This window comes from Macaca nemestrina, chromosome 2, assembly GCF_043159975.1.
Source record: "Macaca nemestrina isolate mMacNem1 chromosome 2, mMacNem.hap1, whole genome shotgun sequence".
In the NCBI taxonomy this organism is placed as follows: domain Eukaryota; kingdom Metazoa; phylum Chordata; class Mammalia; order Primates; family Cercopithecidae; genus Macaca; species Macaca nemestrina.
Window position 1 is genome coordinate 59,331,122 of NC_092126.1, and position 15,985 is coordinate 59,347,106.

At 40.3% G+C, this 15,985-nt stretch overlaps 1 long non-coding RNA gene across 2 annotated transcripts; it reads left to right on the forward strand.

Moving 5' to 3' along the window:
• The first annotated feature begins 13,408 nt into the window (after positions 1-13,408).
• On the forward strand, positions 13,409-15,440 carry LOC105488576 (uncharacterized). 2 transcript variants are annotated; one of them, XR_011619353.1, is made up of 3 exons: positions 13,409-13,483; positions 14,064-14,157; positions 15,273-15,440. It is a non-coding gene; the product is annotated as an uncharacterized lncRNA (long non-coding RNA). The 2 variants fall into 2 exon arrangements; XR_011619354.1 differs by having other exon boundaries at positions 13,409-13,452.
• The last annotated feature ends 545 nt before the right edge of the window (positions 15,441-15,985 follow it).

The window sequence follows — 15,985 nt, forward strand, 5'->3', positions numbered from 1 at the left end:
GAGGCTGGGCACAGTGGCTCATGCCTGTAATTCCAGCACTTTGGGCGACCAAGGTGGATGGATCACAAGGTCAAGAGATCGAGACCATCCTGGCCAACATGGTGAAACCTCGTCTCTACTAAAAATACGAAAATTAGCCTGTCATGGTGGTACACACCTGTAGTCCCCAGGTACTCAGGAGGCTGAGGCAGGAGAATCACTTGAACCCGGGAGACGGAGGTTGCAGTGAGCCAAGATCGCACCGCTACACTCCAACTCCAGCCTGGCAACAGAGCAAGACTCCATCAAAAAAAAAAAAAAAAAAAACTCAGAAAACTAAAAGATCCAAAGAGACAACAATCATCTTTCTTTTAAAAGAAGAAAAGAAGAAACAATAATTATGAGATTAAAAAGAATTATGCCTGAGAAAAATATTTTAACAACTAAAATAGGAAAGATAAAAGTTTGAAATGTTGAGTGGATATAAATGTTACAATTGATATAATAAAAGAACTAGTAGAAAAAAATTAATACATTTTTTAAAGCTACAGATAACTATAAACAGAAGATAATCTAAAATAGGAGTTTTAAATTACTTTCATGGGGGGTAAATTAGAGAAATATGATAGGGAATAATACTTATGATATAACATTTTTGGTAGTGGCAACAATTACAGTTATGAAGGTAGCACGCTTGGAGTACTGAAGCAGTGTTTTCTTGCACCAGAGCTACCTAGTTCCCTTTGAAAAGCAAGCAGCAAGACCTAAGGATCACTTGTATGTGGCATATATAGCTGTGGCACACTGGACAAGCAGGGTATACAATGTGCTAAGAAACAGAAAGAGAAGTGGGTAATAAATTCTACCCAAGCAAAGATCTACAATATATTTTGCCCATTTCAACACAGCTTAACTCTAAAGGAATCAAATGCACTTGATTCCATACCAGTCTGAGTCTAATCTATGAATTTCAGGCTTAACATTTCTATTAGATCACTTTGTTCTTTCCAGATTGGGGGAAAAACCCAAGCAATAATATTTATTGCTGTCAGGTATATGGTAAGAGATTACTGATGACTTTGTGAAAGAAAATCTAGCATGCTAAAAATTAACATATTTTTCTGTGTCAGACACTGCAAGTTGCCTAGCCAATATAGAAAGCTGCTGCTAGCTTTTCACTAGGACCTTCAAAGAATAACAAATGGATCATCCAGGGCTACTGTGGGGAGGGAAAAAAAAAAAAAAAGAAAAATCTCCTCTGTTTTAAAGCCTACTTGAAATGCAAATCTCATGATGGGAATAATTGTAAAAGAGATGGAACACTTATATTAGTCCCTAAGTATAATGTTTTAAAGTATCACCTGTAAAATGATTTACTCAGCCAGACTACATATTTCAGCCACTGATATTTGACTAATTCATTAGTTCATGTACTCATTCAGCAAATATTTATTGAGAAGCTACTACATGAAAAGTGCTGTCCAAAACCTGTGAAAGTATCCAAATAATAATCATGATTATTTTGATTATAATAACCAACATGAATTGAGTCTTTGTTATATGTCCACCTCTGTGCTTTGTCCTTCACACATATTGTCTGAGTCATCCCTACAGCAACCCTAGGAGGTATATGTTTTTGCTATCCCCATTTGTCAGATGAAGAAACTGAGACTCAGATTAGTGAAATAACTCATTTAGATTCCACAGCCAGTAAATGGTGGAGTCAAATTATGAACCCAAGCAATATGATTCCAGGATGCATGCTCTTAACCACAAATGAATTCTGGTCTCCTCCATGCAGTGGAATCTCTGATTCTGCATGCCTGCTCACAAAAGCCCTATATTGAGCAAGCAGCCAAAAGCAGTTTCTTATGCACCAATTATCAGGCATAGTCCTGTCACATTGCAGCTCTCCCTAGTGAATTTTTGGACAGATAGGATAATAGGCAAACCTTGGTGAGCAGGCCTGGGCTCTCCATACCTGATTCTCTGTCTCGGGGAGTTTGAAAATGAAACCCCAGAAAAAAGAAACAGTTAATAGATATATACAGAACAAGGGAAGCAAACTGAGAAGAGGTGGAAAGCATAAATCATAACTCCCCAGCAGCCATAAATTAGAAAAGGGAAAATTAGAGATGCTCAAAGGGCCTTCGGGCTTCCTTATTTCTCTCTCTAGACTTGAAAGAAACCCCCATTACCTACAATAAAGCTAAAATACTCATTCAAAAAATGAAAGCAAAACAGATCTGGAATCTATTAAAATAAATAATATAAATAACTTCTACATGTAAATGAACATCTAGATGAATAACTGTACTCAGCATAATTTGTTAATTTATAATAACAACAATATAAATAACATAATGTATCACTCCAGCCAAAAGGTTTAAGGCAAAGGTAACAAGATCAAAATGTCTATAAGGTTCAAGTACATAACTTCAGGGAGTGAATTGTGCCAGGCATAGGACATGAGATAGTGGTAGGGTCAATACAACTGGAAAGCTGACCTTTCCAAAAACACTCAAACTGAAATAGAGAGATTAAACAGAAAGAAAACTAGAATCAACAGCAAATTTTGTGTAGGCCAAACACAGCAGATTTGGGGTTTAATCTGCCCAATAAATTCCCCAGTTTAAGGAAACAGACTTAAATGCAAATAATATTTTAAAAATGTAAAGTGTAATTAAAAAATATAAAGTCTTATCATTTCAGAAGAAACTGTGTTCTTTTGGAGAGAATGCTGGAAGTTGGCCCTTATTGTTGGTTAGACCTCCTCCCCCAACCACCCATTCCCCTACACACATATGCTACTGTTGACAGGATATGTTTGCCAGCTGCGATTTTTTTTTTTAAATGAAGATAAGGTTTCAAGAATTTTAAAAGTGTACTTTACTATGGAATTGATTTTTAAACTCAATGAGGCATTAAAACACTTGGGGAACAAGCATTTGTCTTTGAGCTTGAAGCTTATACTTTTCAAGAGAGATATTGTTTTCCTTTTTAGGAAACACTTATGTGACCAGCGTAAATTGGGGATTGCTTCTGAAGCAGTCAGAAAAACCTGTTCCCTTTGTGCCTAAGGATATTCATAAAGTCACTAACTTCTTTAAGAAAATGATACACATCTACAGAAAATGTATTATTTTAATAACCACTGATAGAGGCCATAATACTTTAAATCTCAAAACTCCCCCAAGAATCTTCTAATATGAGGCTTATCACACATGCATCATTCATGCAGCACTGCAGGGCACAATAAAAATTAAGATTTACGCTGGAAATCAATTTTATTTCGTTACACATTTAACCCAGGCACTATGGCAACAGAATGTAAGACAAAGTAGGTCACGAATTTCAACTGGAATGGCTTAGGTGATACAGGAGCCAGCTGTAATTTGTTGCTCATCTTTTGGGACTCTTTTAAAATTCTTCTGTTTCACAGCCCCCAGTCAATGTTATCTAACAACTTACTAGATGAAATCATGAGACCAAATGCCAGGGTGAGATTTATTCAATCTCATTATTTATTTCACTTGGTTTACTAATTGACTAGTAAAATCCATCTCCATACTCACAAATAAATAAAGAAAGGAATTCCAGGAAAAACAATGTGTGTGATGTGGTTTGGCTGTGTCTCCACCCAAATCTCAACTTGAATTGTATCACCCGAATTCCCATGTGTTGTGAGAGGGACCCAAGGGGAGGTAATCGAATCATGGGGGCTGGTCTTTCCAATGCTATTGTCATGATAGTGAATAAGTATCACAAGATCTGATGAGTTTATCAGGGGTTTCCACTTTTGCTTCCTCCTGATTTTTCTCTTGCCACCACCATGTAAGAAGTGTCTCTTGACAGGCTCGGTGGCTCACGCCTGTAATCCCAGCACTTTGGGAGGCCAAGGCAGGCGGAGCACCTGAGGTCAGGAGTTTGGGACCAGCCTAGCCAACATGGTGAAACCCTGTCTCTACTAAAAATACAAAAAATTAACTGGGCATGGTGGCAGGTGCCTGTAATCCCAGCCACTCAGGAGGTTGAGGCCGGAGAATCTCTTGAACTCAGGAGGCGGAGGTTGCAGTGAGCTGAGACTGCGCCATTGCACTCCAACCTGGGTAACAAGAGTGAAACTCCGTCTCAAAAAAAAAAAAAAAAAAAAAAGACGTGTCTTTCACCTCCCACCATGATTCTGAGGCCTACCTAGCCATGTGGAACTGTAAGTCCAATTAAACTTCTTTTTGTTCCCAGTTTCGGGTATATCTATATCAGCAGTGTTAAAATGAACTAATACAGTAAATTGGCAATCAGTACCAGTTGCTGAAAAGATACCCGAAAATGTGGAAGCAGCTTTGGAACTGAGTAACAGGCAGAGGTTGAAACTGTTTGGAGGGCTCAGAAAAAGATAGGAAAATGTGGGAAAGTTTGGAACCTCCTAGAGACTTGTTGAATGAATGGCTTTGACCAAAATGCTGATATGAACAATAATGTCCAGGCTGGAGTGGTCTCAGATGGAGATGAGGAACTTGTTGGGAACTGAAGCAAAGGCCACTCTTGTTATGTTTTAGCAAAGAGACTGGCGACATTTTGCCCCTGCCCTAGAGATTTGTGGAACTTTGAATTTCAGAGAGATTATTTAGGGTATCTCGCAGAAGAAATTTCTAAGCATCAAAGCATTCAAAATGTGACTTGAGTGCTGTTAAAAGCATTCTGTTTTAAAAGGGAAACAGAGCATAAAATTTCAGAAAATTTGCAGCTTGACTATGCAGTAGAAAAGTAAAACCCATTTTGTGAGAAGAAATTCAAGCCAGCTGCAGAAATTTGCATAAGTAGCAAGGAGTCCAATGTTAATCCCTAAAACCATGGGGAAAATGTCTCCACGCCATGTCAGAGACCTTCAGGGCAGCCCCTCCCATCATAGATTCTGAGACCCAGGAGGAAAAAGAGGTTTCACTGGACGGGCCCAGGATCTCCATGCTGTGTGCAGCCTAGGAACTTGGTGCCCTGTGTCCCAGTCACTCCAGCCATGGCTGAAAGGGGCCAATGGACACTTTGGGCTGTGGCTTCAAAGGGTGGAAGCCCCAGGCCTTGGGAGCTTTCATGTGGTGTTGAGCCTGTGCGTGGGTGCACAGAAGTCAAGAATTGAGGTCTGGGAACCTCCACCTGGATTTCAGAAGATGTATGTAAATGTCTGGATGCCCAGGTAAAAGTTTGCTGCAGGGGCGAGGCCCTCATGGAGAACCTCTGCTAGTGCAGTGCAGAAGGGAAATGTGGGGTCAGAGCCCCCACACAAAGTCCTACTGGGGCACTGCCTAGTGGAGCTATGAAAAGAGGGCCACTATCCTCCAGATGCCAGAATGATAGATCCACCAACAGCTTGCACCATGCACCTGGAAAAGCTGCAGACACTCAATGTTAGCCCATGAAAGTAGCCGGGAGGGAGGCTGTACCCTGCAAAACCACATAGGCAGAGCTGCCCAAGACCATGGGCGCCCACCTCTTGCATCAGCGTGACCTGGATGTGAGACCTGGAGTCAAAGGAGATCATTTTGGAGCTTTAAAATTTGACTACCCTGCTTGATTTTGGATTTGCATGGGCCCTGTAACTCCTTTGTTTTGCCCAATTTCTCCCATTTGGAATGGCTATATTTACTCAATATCTCTACCCCCCTTGTATCTAGGAAGTAACTAGCTTGCTTTTGATTTTACATGCTTATAGGCAGAAGGGACTTGCCTTGTCTCAGATGAGACTTTGGACTGTTAATGCCGAAATGAATTAAGACTTTGGGGGACTGTTGGGAAGGCATGATTGGTTTTGAAATGTGAGGACATGAGATTTGGATAGGCCAGAGATGGGATGATATGGTTTGGCTGTGTCCAAACCTCAACTTGAATCGTGTCTCCCAGAATTCCCACATGTTGTGGGGAGGGACCCAGGGGGAGGTAACTGAATCGTGGGCACCAGTCTTTCCCATGCTATTCTCATGATAGTGAATAAGTCTCACAAGATCTGATGGGCTTAACAGACATTTCTGCATTCGCTTCCTCCTGGTTTTTCTCTTGCCACTGCCATGTAAGAAGTGCCTTTCATCTCCTGCCCTGATTCTGAGGCCTCCCCAGCCATGTGGAACTGTAAGTCCAATTAAACCTCTTTTTGTTCCCAGTTTTGAGTATGTCTTTATCCGCAGCATGAAAGCGAACTAATACAGCATGCAAGTTCACGATCATAAAAGGGCCCAGTATTACAATTTTCAAATCATTCTATGAAGTATTTAGGGGAATGATCAAAACCAGACACAATAAGGAATTGAAAAAAGAGGATTATGTGCTTCTGTCACCATGGATCAATGGAATCACCAACATCTCATAGAAACCTAGCCGAACACCTATGCCAGCTGCCTAGTCTACTGTGTTTTTATCTAAGAAATAAAATGAAATTCAGTTCTAATCCCTTTACAGCATTTTCTAATTCCACCTTCCTTTGCCTCTGTCTCAAGAACCCATATATTTTATTCCAACTCCAACCACCTCACTCTAGGACCTTTCTGTACTAAAATCCTTTTCTCCATGCATACAGCTTATAGATCTTTAGAATCAGAAAGGCCTGTCTGTTTAATCTGTCACAACAATAGCTGTGTGCTCTCAGGCAAATTGCTTAACTTCTCTGAGCCTCACTTATCTCATTAGGTTCACAAGGTTGCTGTAAGCATTAAATGAAACAAATAATGTGAGGCCCTAGTACTGTGACTGGTACAGGGTAAATTGTCCTCTTTTTTCTCTTGACGTGTTGCCTCCTGTTCAACTGTTAAGCCTGCACAGCTTTCTCATTTTCTCCACAAACATATTTCCTACACATGCTCAGGTGCATGCACACACTTCCCCTCAGCTCTATTGCATACCTGAAGTTTCCACCCGCTTTTGGCTAACAAAGAAAAAAAGAGTTTGTTCAGACTCACTTCCCAATCATTCCTTACCATATTGCAACCTGAATTCCACTCCTGCCCTCTCTTCTGAATCTGCTCCAGAAATGAGCTACTAAATCACCAAATCCAACCTTCTTTCCTTCATTTTTAACCACTTTACCTCTCTTCTGAATCTGCTCCAGAAATGACCCACTAAATCACCAAATCCAACCTTCTTTCCTTCATTTTTAACCACTTTACCTCTCTTCAGCATTTAACACCATTAAATATTTCATCCTCTCAAAAGTTTCTGTTCTCTCATCTCCAATGAAACTGGAGGAACCCCTGGTTCTTCTCCTTCCTCTCTGACAGCTCCTTCTGTGGCCCCTGCTTTGACTCCACTACCTCTCTCTGATTCTTGGGGTGAGTCTGCCCACTCACACAAATATGAAATGGTCAGGGGTAAAACTCTGGTGGCTCCAGTCAGAGGCTTCAATAAGCGGTACCACACTGGCAATAATTTTGGCAAAATGGAGATAACTTGTTCAGATAGCCTTAAACACTATGTTGCTTCCTAACTAACCAAAACTGAGATCATCTTTAAACTGCTTCACACCCTAGCCACACAGAACAAAGTGAAAGGAAACAGGAAAATGTATACAGAGCTTTACAACAAGCACATTAGGCAATATATTTCCTTGTCTTCTTTTACTACAAAATATGTACAGTAGCTCATAGAAACAGAAATATCTAAAACCACACACTGCTGAATACCATATATTTAAAGCCTGAGCTCCAATCAATTACAGGTAAGTTCAGCTTTTTCTATAATTACTTTTAAAATCCATGATCCAAAGAAGGCTTCATTCTACTGTACATCACCTAGGAATGTTACAAAGATGAGCACCAAGAAATGATGCAGAATCAGATAATTAACAAAGAAAAGGAACTGAGACTTTTGCCTTAGCCCCTTTGCAAGGATTTCACCAACTGTCAACTAAGGCGGCATTGGAGTTATTAATAACACAAAAATCATAGTGCATATTGTCACAGTTTGTCATATACATAGTGATTAACAGCATAGGCACTTGAGTAAGAGTGCCTTAATTCAAATTCCCTTTCTTTGACTTACCTGTTGTATGAAATTGGGAAAGTTATTTTATTTTTCTAAGACCCAATTTTGCTAATGTATAAATTTGGAGAATAATTATACCATTTCACAGGGATTTTGTAAAGATATGTGCATATTCTCATGTACATAAAGTACTTATTACAGTTCAAGACACATGGTTTGCATTCAAATCATCATATAAATATTTTTTCTTTTGCTACATTCCCAGATTTAGCTTCTCCCTTTCTGAGAAATTATTTAATTTGTCATGATTAATTATTTTAATTTGTATTATTAATTATTTATAAATAAATGTGTGTGTGTGTGTGTGTGTGTGTGTGTGTGTAGATAACTTGGGAGATAAAGCAAGGGAAACTTGCTTCAAGAAGACAGTCATTCCTCGTAAAATTTTAAAAGGTCTCAGTCTCTGCACAGCACAAAAGGCAATCCCTACCCCTAAAGGGGATCCCTGAGATCCCTAAAGACAGAGGGGATTTCAGCTCCTGACCCAAAGAGAAGATGAAAGGTGTCCAAATCCTATATCAAAAGGGTAGCAGGGAGAAACAATTACCTTCTCAAACTCATTCCCCACCAGAGTAACATTTTACTGTGTTATTATTGCGATCATTAACTTTATGTGTCACCTTGACTGGGCTAAGGGATAGCCACATAACTAGTAAAACATTATTTCTGGAAGGATCTGTGAGATCAGTATTTGAATCAGTGGACTGAGTAAAGAAGATTGTCCTCACCAATGCAGGTGGGCAGCATCCATTCTGCTGAAGACCTGAATAGAACAAAAAGGCAAAGAAAGGGGGAATTTCCTCTCTTCTGGAACTGGAACATCCATCTTCTCTTGTCCTCAGATACTGACGCACCTGTTTCTCGAGCCTTCAGACTCATACCAGGACTTACACCACTGACTCCCCTGGTTCTCAGATCTTTAGGCTTGGACTGGAACTACAGCAACAGTTTTCCTGGACCTCCAGCTTGCACACAGTAGATCATGGGACTTCTCAGCCTCCATAATTGCATGAGTTAATTCTATAATTAATTAACTAATTTGTGCATAGAGAACTCTAATACAATTATTATTACAAAGAAAGAATTCTGATTCTGAAAATTGTAAAACACAAACACATATAAAGGAAAAAGGCCAGGCATAGTGGCTCACACCTGTAATCCCAGCACTTTGGGAGGCCAAGGCAGGTGAATTGCTTGAGCCCAGGAGTTCAAGATCAACCTGGGCAACACGACAAAATCCCATCTCTACAAAAAATACAACAGCAACAAAAATTAGCCGGGCATGGTGGCTTGCACCTGTAGTCCTAGCTACTTGGGAAGCTGAGATGGGAGGATTGATTGAGACTCGGTGGTTGAGGCTGCAGTGAGCCTCAACCAGGGCACCAGGCATGCCAGCCTGGACAACAGAAAAAGACCTTGTCTCAAAAAGAAAAGAAAATAAATAAAAAAGAAAACAAAAATTAACCATGACCTCACAACCCAGAGATAACCCGTATTAGTATTTTGAAGCAATTTCTCTAGTCATTTCCTATACATTTATTTCCACATCTGTAATCAGTGCTATATATAGTTTTGACTACCTTTCCAATTATTCCATCATGAGTATTTTTCAATGTCACCAAAAATGCCTTCAAAGTATTCTTTACAATGACTACAAAATTGCCCTTTAGATGAATATATCACAATTCACATATTTATTTTAATAACTCATTATTTTCTAATCACAAAATAATTGTGTCCATTTACAAAATTAGAGAATGTAATATATAAATCACCCATAATCTTATTGCTCAGATATAGCCACTATTAATATTTTGATATATTTCCTTCTAATATTTTTCTATGATTAGCTATTATGTACTTAAAATAATTGAGGTCATATATTACAAGTATTTTCCTATGTCATTAAAAATGATTTCAAAATATAATTTTTAGTGCCTGTAAAAAGTTATACATGTCTGATATCACTTCCTTACTGGTAAGAATGAAACACATTTTTAGCCAACAAAGACAGAAAATGTCCAGAAATAGAAAGAAAAGGCCTGTATAAGGCCCTGCCTCCTGAGTCAAGAGGTTCTTTAGAAAAATAATTCAGACTTGCTTGGCATACAAAAGCCAGTGGTTCCTTCCAAAACTCAGGTCACCAAATCCAAGGGAGGGTACCTGTTTGAGTCAGAATTCTTTCAGTTACAAGTAACAGAAGCCCTTCCCGAGCAAGCTTAAGAAAAAATCAACAACAGAAAAAAATTAATAGAGATAAGAAGGATAGAAAGGGAGGCAGAGGAGAAATTCATTAGCGGAGGTAAATAATAAGTTCCATTACTACTGAGTACAGAGGCTCAAATGACATCTTTATGACTTTCTTATTCATTATCTCTCATCTCTATGTTGGCATCGTTCTCTCTCAATATGGATAATGTGGGTGATATGGTTTGGCTGTGTTTCCACCCAAATCTCAACTTGAATTATATCTCCCAGATTTCCCACCTGTTGTGGGAGGGACCCAGGAGGAGGTAATTGAATCATGGGATCCAGTCTTTCCCATGCAATTCTAATGATAGTGAACAAGCCTCACAAGATCTGATAGGTTTATCAAGGGTTTCCACTTTAGCTTTTTCCTCATTTTCTCTTGCTGCCACCATGTAAAAAGTGCCTTTCCCTCCCGCCATGATTCTGAGGCCTCCCCAGCCCTGCGGAACCGTAAGTCCAATTAAACATTTTTTTCTTCCCAGTCTCGGGTATGTCTTTATCAGCAATGTGATAATGGACTAATACGGTAAATTGGTACCAGTAGAGTGGGGCATTGCTGAAAATGTGATTACCTGAAAATGTAGAAGCAACTTTGGAACTGGGTAACAGGCAGAGGTTGGAATAGATTGGAGGGCTCAGAAGAAGACAGGAAAATGTGGGAAAGTTTGGAACTCCTTAGAGACTTGTTGAATGACTTTGACCAAAATACTGATAATGATATGAACAATAAGGTCCAGGCTGAAGTGGTCTCAGATGGAGATGAGAAACTTGTTGGGAACTGGAACAAAGGCGTCTCTTGTTATATTTTAGCAAAGAGATTGGCGGCATTTTGCCCCTGTCCTACAGATTTGTAGAACTTTGACCTTGAGAGAGATGATTTAGGGTATCTGGCAGAAGAAATTACTAAGAAGCAAAGCATTCAAAAGCTGACTTGGGTATCATTAAAGGCATTCAGTTTTAAAAGGAAAACAGAGCATAAAATTTCAGAAAATTTGCAGCCTGACTATGTGATAAAAAAGAAAAATCCATTTTCTGGGAAGAAATTCAAGCCGGCTGCAGAAATGTGCATAAATAGCAAGGAGCCTAATGTTTTTCCCCAAGACTGGGGGGAAAATGTCTCCAGGTCATGTCAGAGACCTTCATGGCAGCCCCTCTCATCACAGGTCCTGAGGCCCAGGAAGAAAAAGTAGGTTTGTGGGCCCAGTCCAAGTCCTGTGCTGTGTGCAGCCTAGGGACTTGGTGCCCTGTGTCCCAGCCACTCCAGCTGGGGCTGAAAGGGGCCAACATACAGCTTGGGCTTTGGCTTCAGAGGGTGGAAGCCCCAGGCCTTGGCAGCTTCCACATGTTGTTGAGCCTGTGCATGGGTGCACAGAAGTCAAGAATTGAGGTTTGGGAACCTCCGCCAAGATTTCAGAAGATGTATGGAAATGCCTGATGCCCAGGCAAAAGTTTGCTGCAGCGGCAGGGCCTTCATGTAGAACCTCTGCTAGGGCAGTGCAGAAGGGAAATGTGGGGTCAGAGCTCCCACACAGGATCCCTAGTGGGGAGCTGCCTAATTGAGCTGTGAGAAGACAGCCACCATCCTCCAGACCCCAGAATGATAGATCCACCAACAGCTTGCACCATGTGCCTGGAAAAGCTGCAGACGCTCAATGCCAGCCTATGAAAGCAGCCAGGAGGGAGGCTGTACCCTGCAAAACCACAGAAGCAGAGCTGCCCAAGTCCATGGGCACCCACCTCTTGCATCAGCGTGACCTAGAGGCAAGACCTGGAGTCAAAGGAGATCATTTTAGAGCTTTAAAATTTGACTGCTCTGTTGGATTTTGGGCTTGCATGGGCCCTGTAACTCCTTTGTTTTGCCCAATTTCTCCCATTTGGAATGGCTGTATTTACCCAATACCTGTACTCCCATTGTATCTAGGAAGTAACTAGCTTGCTTTTGATTTTACAGGCTTATAGGCAGAAGGGACTTGCCTTGTCTCAGGTGAGACTTCTTACTGTGGACTTTTGGATTAATGCTAAAATGAATTAAGACTTTGGGGGACTATTGGGAAGGCATGATTGGTTTTGAAATGTGAGGACATGAAATTTGGAGAGGCCAGGGATGGAATGATATGGTTTGACTGTGTCCCCACCCAAGTCCCATCTTGAATTGTATCTCCCAGAATGCCCACGTGTGTGGGAGGGGCCCAGGGGGAGGTAATTGAATCATGGGGGCTGGTCTTTCTCATGTTATTCTTGGGATAGTTAATAAGTCTTATGAGATCTGATGGGTTTATCAGGGCTTTCCGCTTTTGCTTCTTCCTCATTTTCTCTTGCTACTGCCGTGTGAGAAGTGCCTTTTGCCTCTCGCCCAGATTCTGAGGCCTCCCCAGCCATGTGGAACTGTAAGTCCAATCAAACCTCTTTTTCTTCCTAGTCTCAGGTATGTCTTTATCAACAGCATGAAAGCAGAACTAATACAGTGGGTATTTTCCTGAAAGACAGCTTATCTTATGACTTTCCAGGTTATAACATCGTTATAGTTATTGATCCCCGAAAACGAGTGTTTTTTTTCTAATGGCTCCTAAAGAAAATTGCCTGCAAGGATTCTGGTTGCTTAAGGTGAACCAATCACTGTTCTCAGGGGGAAAAAATATCAGATTGACAAAGCTGGTTCCTGGGGACCACACCTGGTGGGGTGTAGGAGGGTCAGCACTACTAAACTGCAGAGTAGGAGAAGGGGATTTCTCCAAATAAGGAATAAATGCTGGCAGAGTCATGTCGAAACAGGTAAGAGATTAATGATTGCACCATCACAGGCAGCAGGATCATGAGAGAGGAAAGGGAGGCAGGCAAAGAGTGATTCCAACATTCACACACATTCAGGAGCCAGGGGCAGGAATAAGGACCTCAGTGGGGATGGACCCTACAAATATATCTGACTTTATTTAACCATGCCCCAACTGTTAACCATATAGGGTGCTTTCCAGTTTCCTTCTACATCAGTTACTGATATGGTTTGGCTCTGTGTCCCCACCCAAATCTCATCTTGAATTATAATCTCCTTGTGTTGAGAGAGGGAAGTGATTGGAGCATGAGGGCAGTCTCCCCATAGTGTTCTCTTGATAGTGAGTGAATTCTCATGAGATCTGACGGTTTAAAAGTGGCAGTTTTTTCCTGTATTCTCACTTCTCCCTCCTGCCACCTTGTGAAGTAGGTGCCTCCTTCCCCCTCTGTCTTGATTGTAAGTTTCCTGAGGCCTTCCCAGCCTTGTGGAACTGTGAGCCAATTAAACCTCTTTCCTTTATAAATTACCCAGTCTCGGGTAGTATCTTTATAGCAGTGTGAAAACAGACTAAGACAGTTACTCTGCTAAGAATTACTTTCTTTTTCATTTATTTTACAGTCATATTTCTTTCTTTATGATTGTAAAATAAACATATGTTCACAATAAAATGCAGATGTGTTCATAATAAAATACAGAAATATAAATACCTATATTTTGGCCATCCAGGAGCAACCAAATGTCTGCATGTGTGTAGACACACACATACATATGTATATATACATACACAAAATTAATATCATACTTCAAAATTTTTTGTGTATGATTTTATTTAAAACTAAACCAGAAAGATTTTCTGTCATTGAATAGTCTTTGATATCAGAATTCTGATAGCTATATATTTCATCACATAACTTTTATCAAAAATGTTTAACCATTTCTTGATTTGGGGACATTTAAGCTGTATCCATTTCTCTGCTATTATATCTATATTAGGTATAAATATACGTCTGCATCTCTGATTATTTCTTTGGCATAGATTTCCAGGAGTGGTGAAACTGGGCCGAAGTATGTGAACAACCTTATGAGTACAAACACAGACTAGCCTAGAGCCAACCATAGCAAGGTGTAAGGTAAGGGGAAATGACTGCATTCTACAAAGGCTCAGACAATGGGCATGGGGATGGTGGGAAGCCAAGAAGAACTAAGTTGAACATGAAGACTGTAGCACTTGCCTCATGAAGCAAAAAAAAACAAGATTTGTTTAAGCTGCTATTCAACAGGATTAAATCTTGTTAATAGATGAATTTGGGGGTTTCTTGTTTTAGTTAGGCAGCTGTCCCTAGTGGATTGACCCATAGCAAAACAAGCTCTCCTTCACCCCTCACCCTCATTTCACTTGTAATTCAAGTTGAGTCTCATCTGCCCCCAGCTACTCAAGCTGTCCTCAAAGAGAGTTACCCCCACCCAGGAATGCATATAGAAAAAAGTGAAGAATTTTATTTACCAGGAATACTTCATGGTCTTTTTTCACACCACAGTCAGAGAAAGGGAACACTTCTCAGAGCACTCCACAAACTGCTTTGTGGGAAGTAAGGAGAAACAGGGGTGGGGACAAATAAAGAACTCTCCAGCATCCTAGGGCAACCTGGCAGAAATGGTAAGTAGGGGCAGGAGCCCAAACAGTTAGCTACAACTGGGAAAGTAGCACTGGGGTGAAGGAGGAGGTCAAGAGGGACCACTGTGTGGACCAAAGGAAGGAGGAGAGATTTTTAAGGGCTGCCATGAATGAGCTTTGAAGAAAAGAACTCTGGCTGAAGAGGATTTATGGGATGCTTTCTAGAAGGTGCTATGTATCTGGTCTGGTTCTTTAGGAACACCAAGGGTAAAGATATGCATTAATCTTCAAGGCTTCCAGAGGCAACTTCATGCTTCTTTTGAATATGACTCTGTACAGAGTGAGCAAAATATGAACCCACCATATTCTCCTTGGAAAGAGGAACTCACTCTGTTTTGCATAGGATGTGCATAATTTATTCACTACACTTTCTTCCTCTGTGATACTCTGCTTAAACTCTTAATGACTTCTATTTTATGGCTGGATTGACTTGTCATGTAATTGTGGAATAGGTATTCTTTTGGTCTTTGCTCTATAAGTTTCTTTCCTCACCTTACCACATCTGTTAACTAGTAATAGCCCATTATTATGGCAAAAACCTTGCTTTACTTGTCCTTGTATATTCTACAGATTTGATCCATGACTTTATACCCAGTGTTGCAATATTTGTACTTGCTTGGTTACAGTGAAGGCAGAAAACAGTAACAGTGACTTGAAAGAGAAATTTTTCAGTTATTAAAGAAAAGAAATCTACTTTGTCTTCTTTTATTCATCGAATCCATAAACATGTATTGAGGATTTAATAAAGATGAAACTCTTATTTCTTCAGTCTATTGTGCCATCTGTTATCCTATGCACCTCAAGAATATGACTTTTCATCTGTTGATCATTTTAAAATTGGTTCTAAGCAAAGAACATACTGGAATGAAGAAGAAAGCAGAGTTTTGGAAGAAGAAAGTAGTTTTTCTTCCAAAGTCAAGGCCTCTATTGTCCTGGGGAGTTCTAAAGGGCAAAACACCCTTTTTGTATTGAGATGTTTATGGTTCCTTAATCAAGAAGTGCTGTGTCTGGATAATTAAGGTATGTACTTGACTTAGTTTATCCTACCTGAGGATGAGAGAAAAGAACTGCAGAGGTCCAAAGGTAGGAGAAGGGAAGAGGCCTTAGGATAGTAGCCTCAAGGTGAAACAAGGTGTCTCAGAGGCAAGAGATGTCAGAACACCCTCCTCAAAGAAACCATGGTCCTGAAGAAAACTGGGCAGGGACTTCAAGAATTAAATATATGTGTGTGCTCTACTACACTAGAGTAAGAAGACAAATGGAGTATGTATTAGTCCATTTCC